The sequence below is a fragment of the Corvus brachyrhynchos genome, unplaced genomic scaffold (assembly GCF_000691975.1).
Source record: "Corvus brachyrhynchos isolate BGI_N302 unplaced genomic scaffold, ASM69197v1 scaffold33, whole genome shotgun sequence".
Classification (NCBI taxonomy): Eukaryota; Metazoa; Chordata; class Aves; order Passeriformes; family Corvidae; genus Corvus; species Corvus brachyrhynchos.
This window is the reverse complement of record NW_008237254.1, coordinates 1,614,544-1,632,973: the sequence shown is the minus strand read 5'-3', so window position 1 is coordinate 1,632,973 and position 18,430 is coordinate 1,614,544. Positions and strand designations below refer to the sequence as shown.

Below are 18,430 nucleotides of genomic sequence, written 5' to 3'. Positions count from 1 at the left end.
AGAGTCCTCAGCACAGAAAAGAAGATATGTACCTGTTGGAGGCAGGCCTAGAGGAGGACCACAAAAATGATCAGAGGTGTGAAACACTTACCCTGTCAAGAAAGGCAGAGAGAGTTAGGGCTGCTCAGTCTGGAGAACAGAATTATTGAGGTGACTTCATTGCAGCTTTTCAATATTTAAAGGGGAATTGTAAGAAAGATCACAGAATCAGTTTGGAAAAGACATCTAAGATCATTGAGTCCAACCTTTGACTGATCACCACCTAGTCAACTAGACCATGGCACTAAGTGCCACATCCAGTCATTTCTTGGACACCTCCAGGGGTCATGACTCCACCACCACCCTGGGCAGTCAATTATATTGTTCAAAACCTTTTCCAGGAAGAAATTTCTCTTGTTGTCTGACTTCAACCTCCACTGGAGCAGCTCAGGGCTATGTCCTCTTGTCCTGTTGTTAGTTATCTGGGAGAAGAGCCCAACCCCACCTGGCTACAACCTCCTCTAAGGAAGTTGTAGAGAGCAATAAGGTGGCCCCTGAGTCTTTCTGGAAATAACATGGAAAATTGACTATTAAGAGCATTGAATTAAAGACTTTATATCCAACAGTAAAAGACTGTTAGATTGAACATTCCCTTATTCAGCTCTTGGCCAATGCTGGGGACATACTGGGAATTTATTCACCATAAACATGTCCAACAAAACAAAGACTTCCAGGACTTTATATGCATTGCAACTTTCAAGATATCCATAACCATCTCCCCAGTCCAGCCCCAGTTCATCATATCATAAATGCTTTCTCTAATTTTGTCTTGCTGTTTTTTGGTGGAGTAAGACTGCCACTTAGGGTCCTACTATTGACATAATTTCGGGGGCGGCAGTCAGTGCTTCCTGTCCTCTAGATGAACTTTCAAGCTGGCAACTTCTAGCACGTGCTTGGTCCAGTTCTGCTGAGTTGCAATTTTTCTATCTTATGGCTTTAATTACTATTATGACATTCTATCTATCTTTGATTAAAGGATAACTCAAAGCTTATCTAGGTAAACAACACTTTATTAAATTTGCTGTTCTAGCTAAACAATCACCATTGATTGAGTTTTCTGGGGTGTGTAGGTCTATGGAGTAACTCCATACAGGTGCAGCGAGGATACTCCTTAATTTTCTCAGCGTACTTTATCTTGTTCTTCTGAAGCTAAACTAAACACAGATTTAAACCAAAACCAGCTAAAATAACAAAATATACATTTCCTAGCTAACTAGAGCACAGCTCTTTGCAAAATTCAGAGGACCACCAGACTTCAGGCTTAATACAACTCCTTTTCAGCATACTAATAGTACATGTGTCTCTTTTGTGGAAACATGTCAGAAAGCTGAAGGCAAAGAGGTCAGAGCAGCAGGGAAACTGTGGGAGATGAATTTAATTTTTTTTAGTTATACTCATAGCAAAACTTGGAGTGAAACCCAAATGTCCCCTGATTTACTCAGGTGGCATGTAAGAGTAGTGTCTGAGAAATTATGGAAATTACTGAACCTTAAAACGTTGCAATTGTAGATGAAGAGAAGTGATATGTGTTCATCATTGTGGTGAACACAGGTGGTAACAGGTTTTGAGTTCATTGGATTGCCAGTGCTTCATGACTTTCAATTACATTATTCTTAACATATCAATTCACATTATGAATTTAACTGAACAGAAAATCCTTCATTCTATTCCTAAATCAGTGTGTGTGTATTTGTGAATGGTTCATGTAGAATAATTAATGAAAATAGCACATCATAGTATTGGCAACATGATAGATCAGGTATGTTTTGCTTCACATCACAAGAATGGGGAAGAACAAATATGTCTGTATTCTCATGTGACACAAGTCAGACTGTGCACCTGAAATACTGAGGTACAATATAGGTGATTCTTTCTTATTTTTTTCCGAAATATTAATTTTCACAGTACTTTGCAAAAATTGCAAAACATTGTCAGATGTGTGAAAATTTAACTGCATAAATAGGTCTTAATTTTAACAAATGCTTTGAATGAAAATTGTTGAATTCTTGACTTCATGACTGGTAGATTTTTCCTTTCATATTTCTAGAAAATTCTTATTTCAGTCCAAATTTAATTAAATTAAATGCACATATATAAAAATAAATGAAAATATTACAAAAAGTCAGTCCTTCTTGGTCAAGAGGCAGAAAAAATTTTACTTCAACCTAAAATATCTATTTTAGTGTTATTCCTACTCTTTATTATTAAGAATTCAGCTTCTTAATTTGGGAAGTTAGGGAACTGAAACATTGAAAGTTTTTACATTATTATCTTTCCAAAACTAAAATTACAGAACCAGACCAATTTTAATACTCTATTTCCCAGAATTACAGCTTTTCTCCTTTTCTCTGCACAGCCTTAATAAATGCCACCCAGATACGTGTTCCTTACCTTTACTAAGATCTCCCTTAGCTGAAGTACTTGCTATCATTTAGCCATCTCTTATTAACATGTAGATTAGAATTCCAGCAGCCAAATCAAGCCTGAAGTACATTTGTGCAAATTTTCTTGTTCAAATTACTTCTCACCTCAGCCACATCATGTTGGTGTTAACCATTTCTATCACAAACAGCAGTAGATAGAGAGATATACAACAGATGATGGAACTTTTTAATTGTTAGATGTTGTTAATTAGTAGATAGATGACAAAAATGTAGCCCAATGATTTAGTGGTATTTTATCAGATTTTTGCATATAACTATTAGTAATGGAAATTTTGTAAAGCAAATTTAAATGGTCCCATTAAAAAGTGACAAATCAAATACACAATGCATGCTATACTTAAATGGTTAAGAATGATTAACAAAATTCAAGCAAATACCTGATGCCTTGTTAGATTCATTATTTAGCCATCTGTCTGTTGTAGATACCTCCTGTAGTGATTTGGTCCAAAATACTCATTACTTACTTATTTACCTTTGTGAGATAAGAATTAGGAGAAAGTAAAGCAGGCACAAAACTTAAAAGAATATAAAGAAATTTATTAACAGACCTAAAAGGAAGGAAAAAAAAATCATACCACACCTTCAGAACACTTCTCCTCCCCCCACCTTTCTCCCTTCTCCCACTGACAATGTAAAAAGACAGCCCTTAAGATGTTCAGTCTGTTTACCACTTCCATAATAACCTTGTTCAGTTCATTTAGGAAGAGGAGTCTCTCTTGTTCAGGCTATGGAGACATCTCCACAAGAAATTCTCTCATGGCTTCAGTATCACAATGAGACAGCCACTCAGGTTGGTTCTCTGCTCGCATGTGAGAGTCCCTTCCCCCAACTTACAGCTTTCCCCACAACTGCTTCCAAGGGTAAAATCTTGTGCTACTGGGGTGCAATTTTAAGGTCGAGCTGTTCAAAAACAAAGGTTCTCTTCACCCATCTCTGGGAGCATCTTCATCTCTAGGAATAGAGGCCCTCCCCCTTCCCTGGGAGCAAAAGGGTCCTCATCATCTTCATCTCTAGGACTATACCTGGGAGCATTTCTAGGAACAGAGGTATTCTCCTTCCGATTTGGAGCAAAAGTCCTCATCACTTCCATCTCTCCCTGTTCAAACTTCTCATGAAATTACAGCTGCGTCAGCATTTGCTTATTTCAGCACAGGTGCTTTGGCTCACAAGTACAGTTTGAACACTCCAACCCCCATGCCTTCATGAAATTACAGCAGGTACTCTGATATATCATAGTCCATCATCACCATAGCTTTACAACAGAATTTCAGCTTCTAGGCATGAAGCATCTCCTCTTTTTCCTCCCTCAGTTTTTTTTCATCTCTTCCTTCTTTACTGACTTTGGTGTCTCTATGGCCTTTTCTTCACCTTCCCTCTTCCTCAGACTCGGAAGAGGATTAATGTCTGCAGGCTTCATCTGTTCTGGAGGAAACTTACAGCACTAAAAGGGTTAATCTCACCAGGGCCTTGCAGCTGGAGTTAGCTTATCGCTGTTGGTCGCATGATCTTTGCCGGGCAGCAGGGCAGCAGTCTCAGACGAGCCCAGGCCACACCAGGGGCTGCCTGAACGGAGCAGGGCTGTGGGGGGTGGCAGATGGAACAGGGCCACGCCACGGCTGACCCGACTGTGCCGTGCATGGCCCGGCCCGGCCCCGCTGGGCCGCCTGCAGGCCCCCCACGTTACCTGTCCAAAAGCCAGAAGGCAAGGGAGCTTTCCCAGGCTCTGTTCATTCTTAAATGTGGGTCACAGAGGCGTGTCAAGCTTCTTAAGTGGCCCAAAAAGTTGCCAATATTCAAACTGGCCAGTTGATAGGTTCTGCAGGTCATAGAGGAAGCTGTAAGCACCTCTTTGCAAGAGAATCACTTCTGTAGCTATGCTAACTCATGACACCTCCTCAAAGACTGACATCCCCTTAAGGCAAAACATCTTTTCAATGTTCTATACATCCTAGCTATAAATATTTGCAAATATTTTACATTGAAATGAAGTGAAAGGCAACATGGTGGTTGTAATTCTTCTATTAATAAGCAGTGATGCTAGAGGAGATGAAAGTTAAACAAAATAATATCTCCTAAGCATGCTTACTTTTTTTTAATAAATTGAATTCTCAATCAATTGAATTTTTAATCAATTTTTTGTTAGTTTTAAAATAAAATTTGATAACTGCTGCAATGTCCAACTTTTTCTTAGTAGTGCTCTAAAATTTTTAATTAATAAGCAGTATTTTTAATTACAGAAGGAGGAAAACGAGCAGTTAATTGATTCACCACATTTTTTTTCCCACTTCATTGTATCCTACTAAACACTGATTGTGGAGTTGTAGAGTGATATCTACATAGTTAGAGAAGCTAGACATATGAAGAGCTTGCATGTCTCTTGTTATTTTGAGGAATTCTGTTTCTTCCCAGGTTTCTAGTTCTTATTGCTTTAGTTTTTAGTGCTCAACTGCATTCAGTACTGCAACTAAGTAATTTACTCCTTTAAAATTTGTGCATAGCCTAGAATATGTTGTATCTTCCTCTAAGAGCTGTGACTGTGGGCATTTTGTGCTGAACAATTTCATCCATTATTGGGGCTAAAGAACCATCTTTTCACAGGAGTAACAAGACAACAATGTAATATTTCTTTTGATCTGCTCATATTATACCTTTTTTCTTATGCTCAAGAAACAAAATGCATGAGTCACAAACCCTATTCTGAATTCCTTATCTTGTCAATTGCAAAGTACTTAGCAAAAAAAAGCTCTCTAATAAGATCAAATAGTTTTGATGCTTCATTGTAAAGTTCTTACACTATTCTTCTTTATCTAAAGAATAGAAAAAAAACCCTATCAAACTTAATCCAACCTTAGCATGATATTTATTTTTAGTTTTCTAAAATTAATTAGTATTGAAAATTCTTAATTTTGCCTCCAAAGTTAAACAAAAAAATCTGTCATTTTATCTCAGTATAATACTCCAGAATAAGAGGATGAGGTAATCTTAAACAAATGTGTATAATCTCTTAATCTACTGTCTTTGCACATGGCATCACCATTTACAAACCAGTGCAACTGAATTGCAAGTTAGACTAATATAATTTCATCTATGCAGAAAACACGAGATTCATTTGTAGTATTTAAGTGCAACATTTTCATATCAGTGATCACACAGATGAAGTCATAGCCTTCATGAAATAAGGATAATTTACCAGTGGTGTCAATAATTATACAAGCTGATTATTAGTATTGCTACAAGATGTCAAAACTAAAACTTTCCAGAAAAACATACAAATTTCAACAGCACTGAAATTTCTGGGAAAGGCTTACACTCAATTTAGTACCTGCTGACACATTCAGAACATTTTTTTAGGAATGGTTAAAATCCAATCTCGCATTTTTTAGACAAAGAATCTTGATTTTTAACTTTATATCAACTTCAGATAATTCATTGTCTTTTTCTGGCAGCTCCAGTTTATATCAACGTAAGTGTTTTCATCTGAGTGTATTTAGGGTTTCCACATCCCAAGTTCACATTTTTTCATTGAGCTTATAGGTTTCTGTTTGGTTGCTATTTTAATATTATTTACTTCCCTGTTTTTACATAAAGACTTTTCAAGGGACTGTAGGTAATCCTGACTCATAAAAGGAAGTCAAAACAAACAGAACCAAAAGCCTTCCACGTTCAATAAAATCATTTTCATACTTAGTTCTGTTAGAGATCAGTAGCCCAATAACATTTTTAGGGGAAATTTTAATTAGAACTTAACAATAGAATGCATAGATTTGAAATCAGTCTAAAGATCCATCAAATCAAAATACTCATGTCTTTGCTAGCAGGCACCAGTCATTTTCTTTCAAAAATTTCAGCACAGATACAATGCAGAATAAATATACTACCTATGCTGTTTTGGGGTGCTATAGAGTTAATTTTCTTCACAGTGGCTAGTACTGGCTATGGTTTGGATTTGTGCTGGAAACAGTGTTAGTAACACAGGGATGTTTTAGCTATTGCTGGGCACGGCTTTCACTGAGCCAAGGACTTTCTCACCCTACCAGTGAGCAGGCTGCGGGTGCACAAGGAGTTAGGAGGGGACACAGCCAGGACAGGTGACCCCAAGTGACCAAAGGCGTATTCCAGACCATATGACATGCTCCTCATATAATGCTGGGGGGAGAAGAAGGAAGAAAGAGGATGTTTGGAGGGACAGCATTTATCTTCCCAAGTCACACATGAGAGAGCCCTTCTCTTCTGGGAATACCTGAACACCTACCCCTCCATGGGAAGCAGTCAATTAATTCCTTGCTTTGCTTGTGTGTGTTGCTTTTGGCTTACCTATTAAACTGTCTGTATCTCAACCCATGGGTTCTCTCACTTTTACTCTTTTGAGTCTCTCTCCCATTCCACTGGAATAAAGTCAGTGGCTCTGTGGGGCTTAGTTGCTGGCTGGGGTTAAACCATGTCAACTGCATGTATATATAAATGCTGCTTTACCTAAACAAGTAAGTAAACTACATACAAGTGGATCATTTTACCACTACTAGGTATTGATAATTAAGTGAAGGCAATTCATTCACATCCTCTACCAAAATGTAGTCCTTTTCCTTTACTCTCCAGTTCCTACTAGTCCCCTGATGCTGTTGTTAGTTGTTTGATTGATTTACCAAAATATGAATATCGATCTAATATCGATATCCAACTGAGACAGACAAAAACTCTCTAACAGTTTAGAGTTAGAAAGTGTATGTTTTATTTGCTGCCTGGCACTGCGTGGGATAGCTCCCTAAGACACAGGGCCCCAATACAAGGAAACACTAAGCTTTTTATTTACAAAAATTATGAATATCCAAAATACAAATGTATATTCATAACATTAACAAAGATGAAGTAACTCATCTTCCTCATTTTGACCTTTTCACCTCTCTGAACTTTAACAATCCTAATTACTTTAGTGACCTCTTAAGTTTCCTCTTGCATGACTTTTGAACGGGTACCCACCAAGGGAGGAAATTGGTAATTGTCCTTGTTCACTACACCAACTTATCAATGTTTCTATTCCTTGTTCTAAGCACAGCTAAGCAAACGTACAAATGACCGATCATCGGTTATTTGGTAATCAGTTACTAACATCTTAAAACCTGTATCAGGTCCAGCTCTCTTAACTATTTTAATTAACTGTATCTGGGCCCAAATTCCTTCCTATTCTAACTAATTTCAACACAGCTAGCTATAACTAAAATCTTTATGTTTCTTCTAAATCTATGTTTCATGATATGCGGAAAACACAGGTACATAATTGACCAGCTATAGAAACTTTGATAGTGTTATCAATTACAACCTGTGACACTTCCCTCACCACCAAACATGTATAAGAGCCTCTGAATGAGAAATACCCTAACTATAAACCAAAAAAAAAAAAAAAAAAAAAGGATCTGATACTCACTATGCGCTAAGGAGCTTCTCTTTCTACTAAATATGTGACTCTAACGCAGCTTGCATATTTTTTCTTCAGAAATGGGGACAATGGCAGCAATCCCTTTATTATTATTATTATGATAACTGTCAACAACCTATAATCTTCCAAGAATAGTTGATCCTTCACAAACCCTTAGCTATTCAGTCTGAACTAGAGGGATAGATAGAAAACTTATTTCCAGTTTTCTTTCTGTGGACAGACAAAGGATGATTACAGCTGCAACATGAGTTTGACATGAATCTGTGGCTGAAAAATGCCAAAGGCTGTTCAAGGATTTGACAATTGCTGAAATACAGAAAGTTCAGGACAGACCCCCAAGAACTGTGGAAACATGGACGTACTGGAGAAATTCCAATGAAGGGACACAGACATGTTTATGAATCTCTCCTATTAGGAAAAACAGAGAGAGAGGGAACAATTCAGCCCAGAGAAGAGAAGGGACAGAGGGATTTTTATCAATATATAATACATGAAGGGAGGGTGAAAAGAGGAGGGGGAGCCAGGCTGTTTTCAATGGTGCCCAGAGGCAATGGGCACAACCTGAAGAACTGTAAGTTCCCACTGAATGTCAGGAAATATTTTTCATTGTGACCATGACTTGAGAACTGACACAGGGTGCCCAGAGTGGTGTTGGTGTCTTCCTCCTGGGAGATATAAAAAATCCATGTGGATAAAAAAGCCCATTCTGAGCAACTACCTGGAGGTGGCTGTGCATTAGTAGAGGTGCATCATATGACCTCCAGGGGTCCAGAAATCCCTTCCAACCTCAACCATTCTGTTATTCTGTGACTCCTGCTTAGTATATTTTTCTATTTTAACAGTGGCCTATTAAAAATTTTTAATAAGAAAATGGTTGCATACAATTTTGTATTTCTTTAACCATGGTTTCACTTTGCCACCTCTTTTGTAAGAGTGATGTGACAGGATGTACTCTTAATGAATCTCTTTAGTCACTGACTGTTTCCTTCTCATCTTTCTGTGACTGACAGGCAGTCCTCTTAAGCTTTTTTGGATACTTCCTAAAGTAGAAATATCTTTACCAGTTTTCTCCCACTGTACAGAATTATCACTGAGAATTCTACAGCAGTAAGAAATCTGCTTATATTAGAAGAATCTAAAAATGCAGGTGCTCTTTCTTGCTTCTGATGAACAGAGTCAAATAGTAATGATCATGATTTCCAGTTAAAAGGATTTTTCTTCTCCAGCTCCAATTGACATCCCTGTATTCTTTGTTTTCCAATTTAGCTGGTTATTTTCCTCATTCCCTACTATTACCATCAACTCTTTGTGATCCTAATCACTTAATGCTTTCATGCCCTTATGGGACATTTGCCAGTTTTTTTATGACATAACTTAAACAACAATGCAAAAAAAAAATTAAAATTGGCTTTCCACTTTTGTAAGTTCAGAACCTAAAGGAAAAAATTAAAACTATCCCAGCTGTTGTTCCAGCCTATTAACTATGTAAGTCACTACAATATGGAAAGGAATGTACCTCCTTCAATATCCACAGCCAATATCAAGAACATGAGTTGGGGGCCCTTATAGAGATTCTGCCTATATTGTTTATCTTCCTCCACCAAAATCTGATATCAGTACATCATCTTGAAAACCTTCTTGAAGCTTAGTGTATAAGTAAATTGTTTTTCTTAAATAAATGCAGAAAGGACCTTGAAACAGATGCAGTTTAGAGGTTCTTGGTACTGTAGTTTCTACCAGTGTCCACATTAATAATTGGATGCAATAATTTTTGCCTTCCTAAGATATTCTACAAAAGCAAATTTACCTATCTAAGATACAGAGGAGGAATAAAGATTCACATTGTGATGGTTGTTGGACCCTGAGACAGATATTCTGGTAAGATAAAACACTGTATACCAACGAACAAGGCAATATGCAATATATAGGGTACAGAGTTCTGTGAATAAACAGGTGTACACTATTTTACATAAAAACAAATTAAATCTATATGCTTAGCAACTTTAAAGAGTAACATAGGTAAAATATGTAGTCAAATCTCAAGTGACAGACTTACAGAAAAAAGCCGATGACTACACTTTCCAAAATCAAGTAAGTCAGCTGATTAACTGCCTTTAAAGTAGTTTGAGATAATACAATATCCCTGATACAGATAATATTCAAGTGCCTCAGTACTGAAAGATTTTGGGTTTATTCTGTATTTTCTTGAGGTCACAACTCAGAGATAAGGAATAAGAAAATGCAACTGTGATCTGATCCTCTGGAATACTTTCTTTTACAAAGAAAACACTTCTAAATACTTTGGGAAGGATCATTGGGTCTGTCTTTGCATACTGTCAGAATGAAATATTTTTTTAAATATTTCCCCTGAAGGTTGTCTAAGTAATACCGAATCCTGAACAGAAAGGTAGTATGTACATTCAAAATAATTAAAAAGTTAAAAATTTAAATTTTTAAAATACCCAGTTAAAAATATCTTAGTGATACATAAAATGTTCCTAGATGTGCCTCTGTGCCTTTTCCCAGAGCAGAAGCATCACCTTGTATAACTTGAAGCTAACAGAACTGTTCAGCTATGCTTTGTGATTCTCCCAAGCTTAAAGGCCACATACATGATCTGCAAGAAAAAAGAAGCATGTCTATATTGATACACAGTATTTTCCTTCTGCTATAAATTCTTTGGATGAAAATATTAATGGCTTTGGATAGAGGAGAATCAATATGGGGAGGTGAAAAAAGGGGGTTTCTTCAAAACTCACAGTGAGAGAAAGCTGATATTTTAAGCTTAATAAAAGGACCAACAATTTATGCGTGTAATACTGTCCTAAGGTAAAATGAGCAATCATATGTAATCATAATAATGAGGTCCTGGTGAGGAACATGGCAAAATGTCTATTTAAAAAGAAAATGTCTGTTTTCAAAAAGAAATTTTCCAGTAAGTCTTATTTTAAAATTGTCTGTGTAAAGATTTTTTTCTAATTTTATTTCGTGAAACATATTGATCACCAGAAAAAAAGACAAAATCCCAGCTCCTTCTCTTCTGTCAAACCACTAGAGCAAAAATTTTTGATTTCTGGAAGTTAGTTGTTTTCTGCCACTTCATTACTAAAATAATTAATACTTTCTGAGACTTAATGGCCCTTCCCTTGGATATAGATCTCTGACTGCAGGATATTATTAGCAGGTAAGAGGAAACTAGACAAATTTTTATCACACCAAATCACTTCTAATTTACTGAAAGCCTATTGTTATGATTCTTATTATTTCTTGCCAGAGCAACTACTGAATATGTTCTGGTATGTCATGTAAACATATTGCTGTAGAAGAACACAGGATTCTCAAACAAAACTAAGGCTTATTGCTGTTGTCTTAACACAGATGCCATTAAGACATATTGGTACATCTAAGATATTAGCATGAAGCTGGCAGAATTTACTCAAATCTTGTCATAAACCTGTCCTTTTGGAAGCCAAGAGAAGTACTCTAGGGAGTCTCAAATGACTTTTACTTAGGCAGCTGAAGCTTGCCCAAGTGACAAGAGATACTGAAGGGAAGAGAAAGAAAGTGACTTTCAAATTGCAAAGCAGGTCAGCAGCAGCATTGAGTCACTTCAAATATAGGTTTCTTGATCCTTCAGACAGTGATCTACTTCCTAAGAAACCCTTCCTATCCTTATGTACATCAGCAATAAGATTGGTGCTTCAAATGCATTATGTATGAATTTATCTGGCACTTTGCAGCTATTTCCCTCATATCTCTTATCAAGGAGTAAAAAAAAATCAGAACTCCATTGATTAAATTATATTACCTTTTTCTAAGGAATTTGCTTGCTATACTAATCATCTGTTTAACCATTACTTTAAAAAAAATTAACAAATGTCACATGCACTTTAAAGATCATTATTATACGAGCATCATTTAACTTAATTAAGGAGTTGAGCACAAATGTGCCATTATTAGAAAATTACTGGTGTGCCCAACTGTCTTATTACCAACGGAACATTGACCAATATTGAAGTCACTGCTTGCATTTGCTACTGCCATGTTTCATTTTATTACCATGTCACTATGATGTTTTTACATAGAAAACATACCAGCTGTGATATAAAAAACCATTTTACTGGAGCTTAAGAATACACATATCTATGTTGTTTAATGCATATAAGACAAGAGTTAGAATACTGCCTTTATCTCAGAATGATTTAGGTTGACAGAAAGTCTTTTAGAAGAATGCAATTAAACAAGAGAAATATTATGCCAGTGATAAACATCAAAGATGTACCTGTGTCATGACTTTCTGACTCTATAGTGAAATAAAAGAATGCTATACAGGTTAGTTACTCAGTTGAAACAAGCACTGAGGTATGATTGTCATTCTACTAGTAAGGTATATCCCTACTTGATTAAAAATTGCATTGTTTTTTTAGTGTTTCAAGAACTGAGTAAATCACAGAATAGGTAAATGCCTATTAAGGTATAGATAAGCTTATGTGTGATACCTTAATGCAGTAGTTTAATTTATAGCCTAAATACCATGGTTTCAGTCAATACGGAGGAGCTCTTTTGCTAAAGATGTCTAAATAAGGGCAGCTTTATTATTTTTGGTAGTTAGAGATCTCAATTTTTTTATTAATCCTTCTATATTTTGTAAATATATGGTATGTAGTTATACCTACATACAAGTAGGTGATAACGAGTTTAGGATTAACTGAGACTTCAGAGTCTACTTCAACTTTTCAAAATGAGTTCATTTACTTACAAACTTGAAATCCATTCAGCGGCATGCTCTCAGAGACAGTCTTTTAAAACTGTATTCCATGCTGTGGTAAATATTTGTTGTTCTTTTCTCACAAAATCCCCTATTTCATTCCTAGTATTTTGGGTTTTGATGTTGTATTTCCCTTTTTTCCTGTCATTATCATACTCCACTTATCCCTGTTCTTCGAGCTGTTGGACATTAGAAAAATTTCTATTAAAGGAATTACAGCAGCAGCAGTTTACATTTTCCATGACTTTCCCCTCTATGGGTCTTGTCTAGACAGGTAGAAGTGCAAATTTCCATGATCTGCCACTTTCTTCTTATTTGTTCTTTTATGTTGTTCAAAGATTTATTCCTTTCTCTCTTTAGACCACACTGTCTTTCTACCCTTTAGATCAAACAACAATTGTAAAGCCTTTTTGTGTAAAACCTGTGTTATAAAGTGAGCTGTGATTGCTGCTGAATTATATAAGTTCCTCATCTAAAAGAAAGAGATTAGAATGACACAATAGAGACAAATGAATATCACTATGTCCAGAACATATTTTGCCCCCTTCCATTTAAAAATGCAACAGGGAAGAATTCATTGACTAGAGAACACTGAATGGAAAGAATTTTTCATGTATTTAATGTAAAGTAGTTTTAGAAAGGATTCTGCTACACCATTAATTCTTCCACAGTTCCTATAGTGTCATGGCACACCAAAGTATAATCTTTACATTATTTATATAATCTTTACATATTTACAGCATAATCTTTTACATAGTCTTATTTTCAGCTTTCCAAAATGTGTATATATTTACCATTTTCTGATATGACTTACTCATATTATCTTTGGGGTATTGAGATATGCTTCCCTTGGATCACAACAACCCCATGCACTATTAGAGGCTGAGGCAGAGTGGCTGGAAAGCTGCCTGGTGGAAAAGGACCTGGAGGTGCTGGTCAATGCCAGCTGACCATGAGCCAGCTGTGCCCAGGTGGCCAAGAAGAACAAGAGCATCCTGGCTTGGATCAGCAATAGGGTGGCCAGGAGGACCATGGCAGTGACTGTCTCCCTGTGCTGGCACTGATGAGGTCACTCCTCAGCTGCTGGGTTCAGTTTTGGGCCTCTCATGACAAGAAAGGCATCGAGGTGCTGGAATGAGTCCAAATAAGGACAACAGAGCTAGGGAAGGGTCTGGAGCACAAGTATGATGAGGAGCAGCTGAAGAAGCCGGGGGTGTTTAGCCGGAAGAAAAGGAGGCTCAGGGGTGACCTTACTGCTCTCTTCAACTGCCTGAGAGGAGGTTGTAGCCAGGGAGGTGTTGGTCTCTTCTTCCAGGCAACCAGTTACAGAAAAAGAGGAAATGGCCTTAAATTGCACGAGGGGAGGTTTAGATTAGATATTAGGGAAAATGGTTTGACTGAAAGGCTGGTCAGGGATTGGAACTGGCTGCTGAGTGAATTGGTGGAACTGGCATCCCTGACAGTGTTCAAAAAAGCCTGACGATGTGGGACTTAGTGGATATCGCTTAATGGTGTTGCGGAGTTAACAGTTTGTTAACCTGGATGCCAGGTGTCCACTTGGGCTGGATGCCAGGTGCTCACCAAAGCATTTCTCTCACTTCCCTTCTCACCTGGACAGGATATACATCAGACCCTTAACAAAGACATTGTCACAACCTAGAAAATTATACAGCAGTGTATATTGCCATATGCTGTGCTGTATGACTGTCAGTTCCCTGAATACAGGGACAAAGAGCCACAATCATTTTTACTAAGTAATTTAGGGCTGTAGATTCTGAATTTTACAATAATGAATGAGGACCAGTACAGGGGATGGTAGTGGGATGACACATCCTCTGAGGTAACTCACATTAAAGTCTGACAAACTATTTCTTTTGAGCTTGAAGGGCTATTAGACAGGCTGAATTTTGCCAGACTGTGGCAAAGTAAAACAACCAAATACACAGATGTCTAAAGCAACCAGACAGCAATACTGAACACATATCTTGGTAAGAAGCAAATAGAAAAGAAATGAACAGAAAATAAGTTAAACATCTGTTTTAACTTTTTTTCCTTAGAAGTTATTTGTTCACAAGTCTCTGGTTTTCTTCAAAACTTTTGATAGAGAGGTCTGGACCATCATAGTTATTTCTCTATAATTATTTTTATTCAACAAATCCAAATTTTTCTGTCTATAGTTTTTAAGTTGTTACATGGAACTTATAAAATCATGGAAGTTGTGGCCTATTTAACATCTTCAATGCAAGAGACAAGTACCAAGTTTTTCAAATATTTAAGTATCATACAATAGAGGGAAGTTTATCCTGAAAAGTTGTATTTTATATTTTATGTACTTTTATTGATAACAGTATTGAGTTATCGAATGTACATATATATCTTCCATTCTCATAGAGATCCTGTGACCTTATAACTGTCAGTGGCTTTAGAAAATGTGTATGGTCCTCATGACTTTTTTCCAATAAGTTCACAGCCTCACTTTTGGTAGAGTACTGCTCATAATCTAAACTCTCCTCCCTATATGCCTTTTTTTGTTTTGTCCTTTTTGCTTAGGAGAGAGTTCATCAAAACCTTCTGAAGGCTCCTTTATGCTTACAAAGCAAAAGCAATATCCTTTATGCCTACCTATAGCCTCATTTTAAAAAAAGAAAGTTGCTTCCCATGACGTCCTGAGACCAGATGTTTCATTAAACACATTATTTCTTCCATGGCAATTAAGTCCCTTTCATAAACCAAATTTTCATACTAGACATTCTCCTCACTTCTCAACCTACTTTTCTGTATCTTTTAATGAGCAGGTAATTCATATATATTGCCATGCCTTGTTAATCTTTTGCTACATTCACTACTTTTATTTTATTTACATTTGATTTTAAGCAACTTAGAATCAAAGCATTTTCCCCTAAGAGAATCTGCTAGGAGGGATATTTGGTCCCAGCTGATGGTTTTAACCATTAAAGTTCAGAAAAAAACCTAACTAAAACAAAAATTTCTTTGTTTTCATGCATCAGGATCATATATTGTTTGCAGCTGATTTCTGCTCTCCAGAGGATGTGCTCTGCTGTCATATTCTGCTTAGTAACTTCCCTAATGTTAATTACAATCTCCTTGGTCTTACTTAATTATTTCTCAGTAACAAACAAATACTTCTAAGGACAATCCTCAAATGAATGTAGTTACATAAGCATTCATTTAATGATTATAAAATAGTTCTGTTAATTAATAAATTATCAGAAGTCTTGTAATGAAATTTTACATTGTTTCAATGACTATACACTAGAATATTGATGTAGAGTGATCTTGCCCTTTAGAAGGGCAGATGAGAAAAAATGATACTGAGAAATGGGGATGTATTAGCACACAAAGTTGGAAGAGATGGACAGCACATGGTTCAGGAAATCTTTAATCAGAAGGCATTCAAACTCATCTAAAGTTGTGCCAGATGCTATTCCAGGGGGCAAAGTTGCCTTTAAATTGTGCAGAAGTTTCTCACCATACTAATTTAGTCATTTTTTAAAACTGAAATTTCTGGACTGAATACCTTAAGTGCTTTTTATATGTTATACTGGAAGTGTGGTTTCTTGTACTAGTAACCATATCATATATTTACGCTTCATCTTATTGTATTATTTTTAATACAGCAGCTTCTAGGTTTTGTGGTATGTTACATAAAGAATGTAGTTGTTTATATTAAGTCTTCTTCCAATAAAATGGATGAAAAAATCCACAAAAGAGCTCTAAATATTTTTAAGTTAAAAATCATCTCATGCCAAAAGGTAGTTGAGTGAACGGCCTATGAATGCTCCTCTCAATTTGTTAATAGGCTATTTTTCCTATGAAGGCCTAATTCAGGTGGTAATTCAAATGACAAAGCTTGTAAATATATTTAGCAAAAAAAACCCCTAAAATCCACACCAAAAAACCCACAACAGAACTTGAGCTGTCATTATCATAATGAAAATTACAAGTTTTTTTTTTTACATCTTTAGCAAAAGACACAGTCTATCTTTTCTGCTATTTTTTTAATTTAAATATGGCTTTCCTACTTTCATCATGGACATTTGAGAGAACAGATTAGTTCTGTATGCTAATAATACTGCATCTGCCATTTCTAATGCTATAAGAAAGTGCAAACAAGGTCACCTAACTTTAATGCCAGGTGTCCTAATTTAGATTGACAGTGAAATAGTAGTGATTTAGTATGAGAATGTGTCTGCATGCACATGAATTTATATATTCATCAACTTATCACTTTCTTTCAGCATAGAAGAAGAATTACATTAGGTTTACATTTGAAAAAGTCATTTTCAGTATGATACTCCAAAATCGAAGACGAAGGGCTGTGTCTGTGATGAGTGCTTCTCTTTTTGAAGTTTAAATTAGTATTACAAAAGCTTGTGGAATCGTTTCCACAGATACAAATATTACAGTGTAAAAGAATTTCCAACTGGAATTGAGGTAAAACTCCATGAAGAAAGTTTTCTTAGGGTGAAGCCACAGTGTGACCAACGGATAGGACTGGGAGGAGGAAAAGCAAATAAACATAAGAAAAAGGAAGAGGAATGAAGCAGTGCACAAACTCTCTAGGAAATTAAATCATAACATCTACTGTGACTGAATACCTTAGCAAACATTAATGTAGTTTATAAAAACTTTATGAAGCCTCCAACACTTGCCAGGAAACAATCAAGAAAAAATGTTATCTTAGATATAGTGATATTTGTAAAGATTTAGTACAGCAGTTATGGTGTCAATCAGCAATGTGGTTAAGTCTTTATAATTGTTACGTGTTCTCCTTAAAACCAGAAAAGCCTAAACAAAATACTTCCCACCTTATATTCCCAGAGTCTGGATCCAGAACTTCTGGATGTGATTTTGATTAATCATGGTTTTGAAGTGAGCTCTTTTTTTCTAAAATGAAGAGAGCTTTTCATTTGGAGTCCAAATACCAAATGCAGTGTCTTTCGTCATGTAACTGCATGGCACAGAAAAAGTGAACCTCTTTTAACAGTGAATTTTGAGTTTTCACTGTCCATCACACAGCACTTCCTCATGGCTATCTTCTTCCATATAACTGTTCAAAATTAAGGATAATTAGGATAATTAAGTTCTTTCTTAATTATAATTCTTTCTCTGTTATGCTTTTGGTTTTGTATTAATTTTTTCCCCTAGTGTTTTTTGAGGCACTCTAGTTTCTCAAAAAATGTCCATGTTTTAGAGTATTTTCATTTACACAGACCTAAAAAAGAGCAGGCACGTGCTGTCTGAAATGGTAGCCCACCACATAAATTCATTCTACAAGCACTTTTACTCACATGAATCTCACTCCTTCAATATATTTCCACTCTGGATGTACAGACAGGAGAATGAGAAGCTGGAGAGCAACCCCTGCACTAAGAAACTGAGTGTCCTGGTTGATGGCAAGTTGAATGTGAGTCAGCAGTGCCCTGGCAGAAGAGCCCAAGCATGTCCTGGGGGACATTACACTCAGCATCACCAGCCAGGCAATGGAAGGGATTGTCCCGCTCTGCTCTGCACTGGGGCAGCCTCACCTCGAGCCCTGGAGACAGTTTTGGGCATCACAACGTAAGAAGGACATTAAGCTATTAAAGAATTTACAAAGGAGGACCATGAGGATGATGAAGTCATATGAGGAGCAGCTGAGGTCACTTGGTCTGTTCAGCGTGGAGAAGAGGAGACTGAGGGGAGACCTCATCACAGTCTGCACCTTCCTCATGAGGGAACGAG

General features: G+C 36.6%; 1 long non-coding RNA gene across 1 annotated transcript in view; it reads right to left on the bottom strand.

Moving 5' to 3' along the window:
• Positions 1 to 876: 876 nt before the first annotated feature.
• LOC108445737 overlaps positions 877 to 18,430 on the bottom strand; it is a 21,058-nt gene continuing 3,504 nt past the window's right edge. The window contains exons 2-3 of the long non-coding RNA XR_001860693.1: positions 13,728 to 13,730; positions 877 to 887 (exon numbers count right to left, since the gene is read on the bottom strand). This is a non-coding gene — a long non-coding RNA (uncharacterized LOC108445737). The remainder of the gene's footprint in view (positions 888 to 13,727; positions 13,731 to 18,430) is intronic.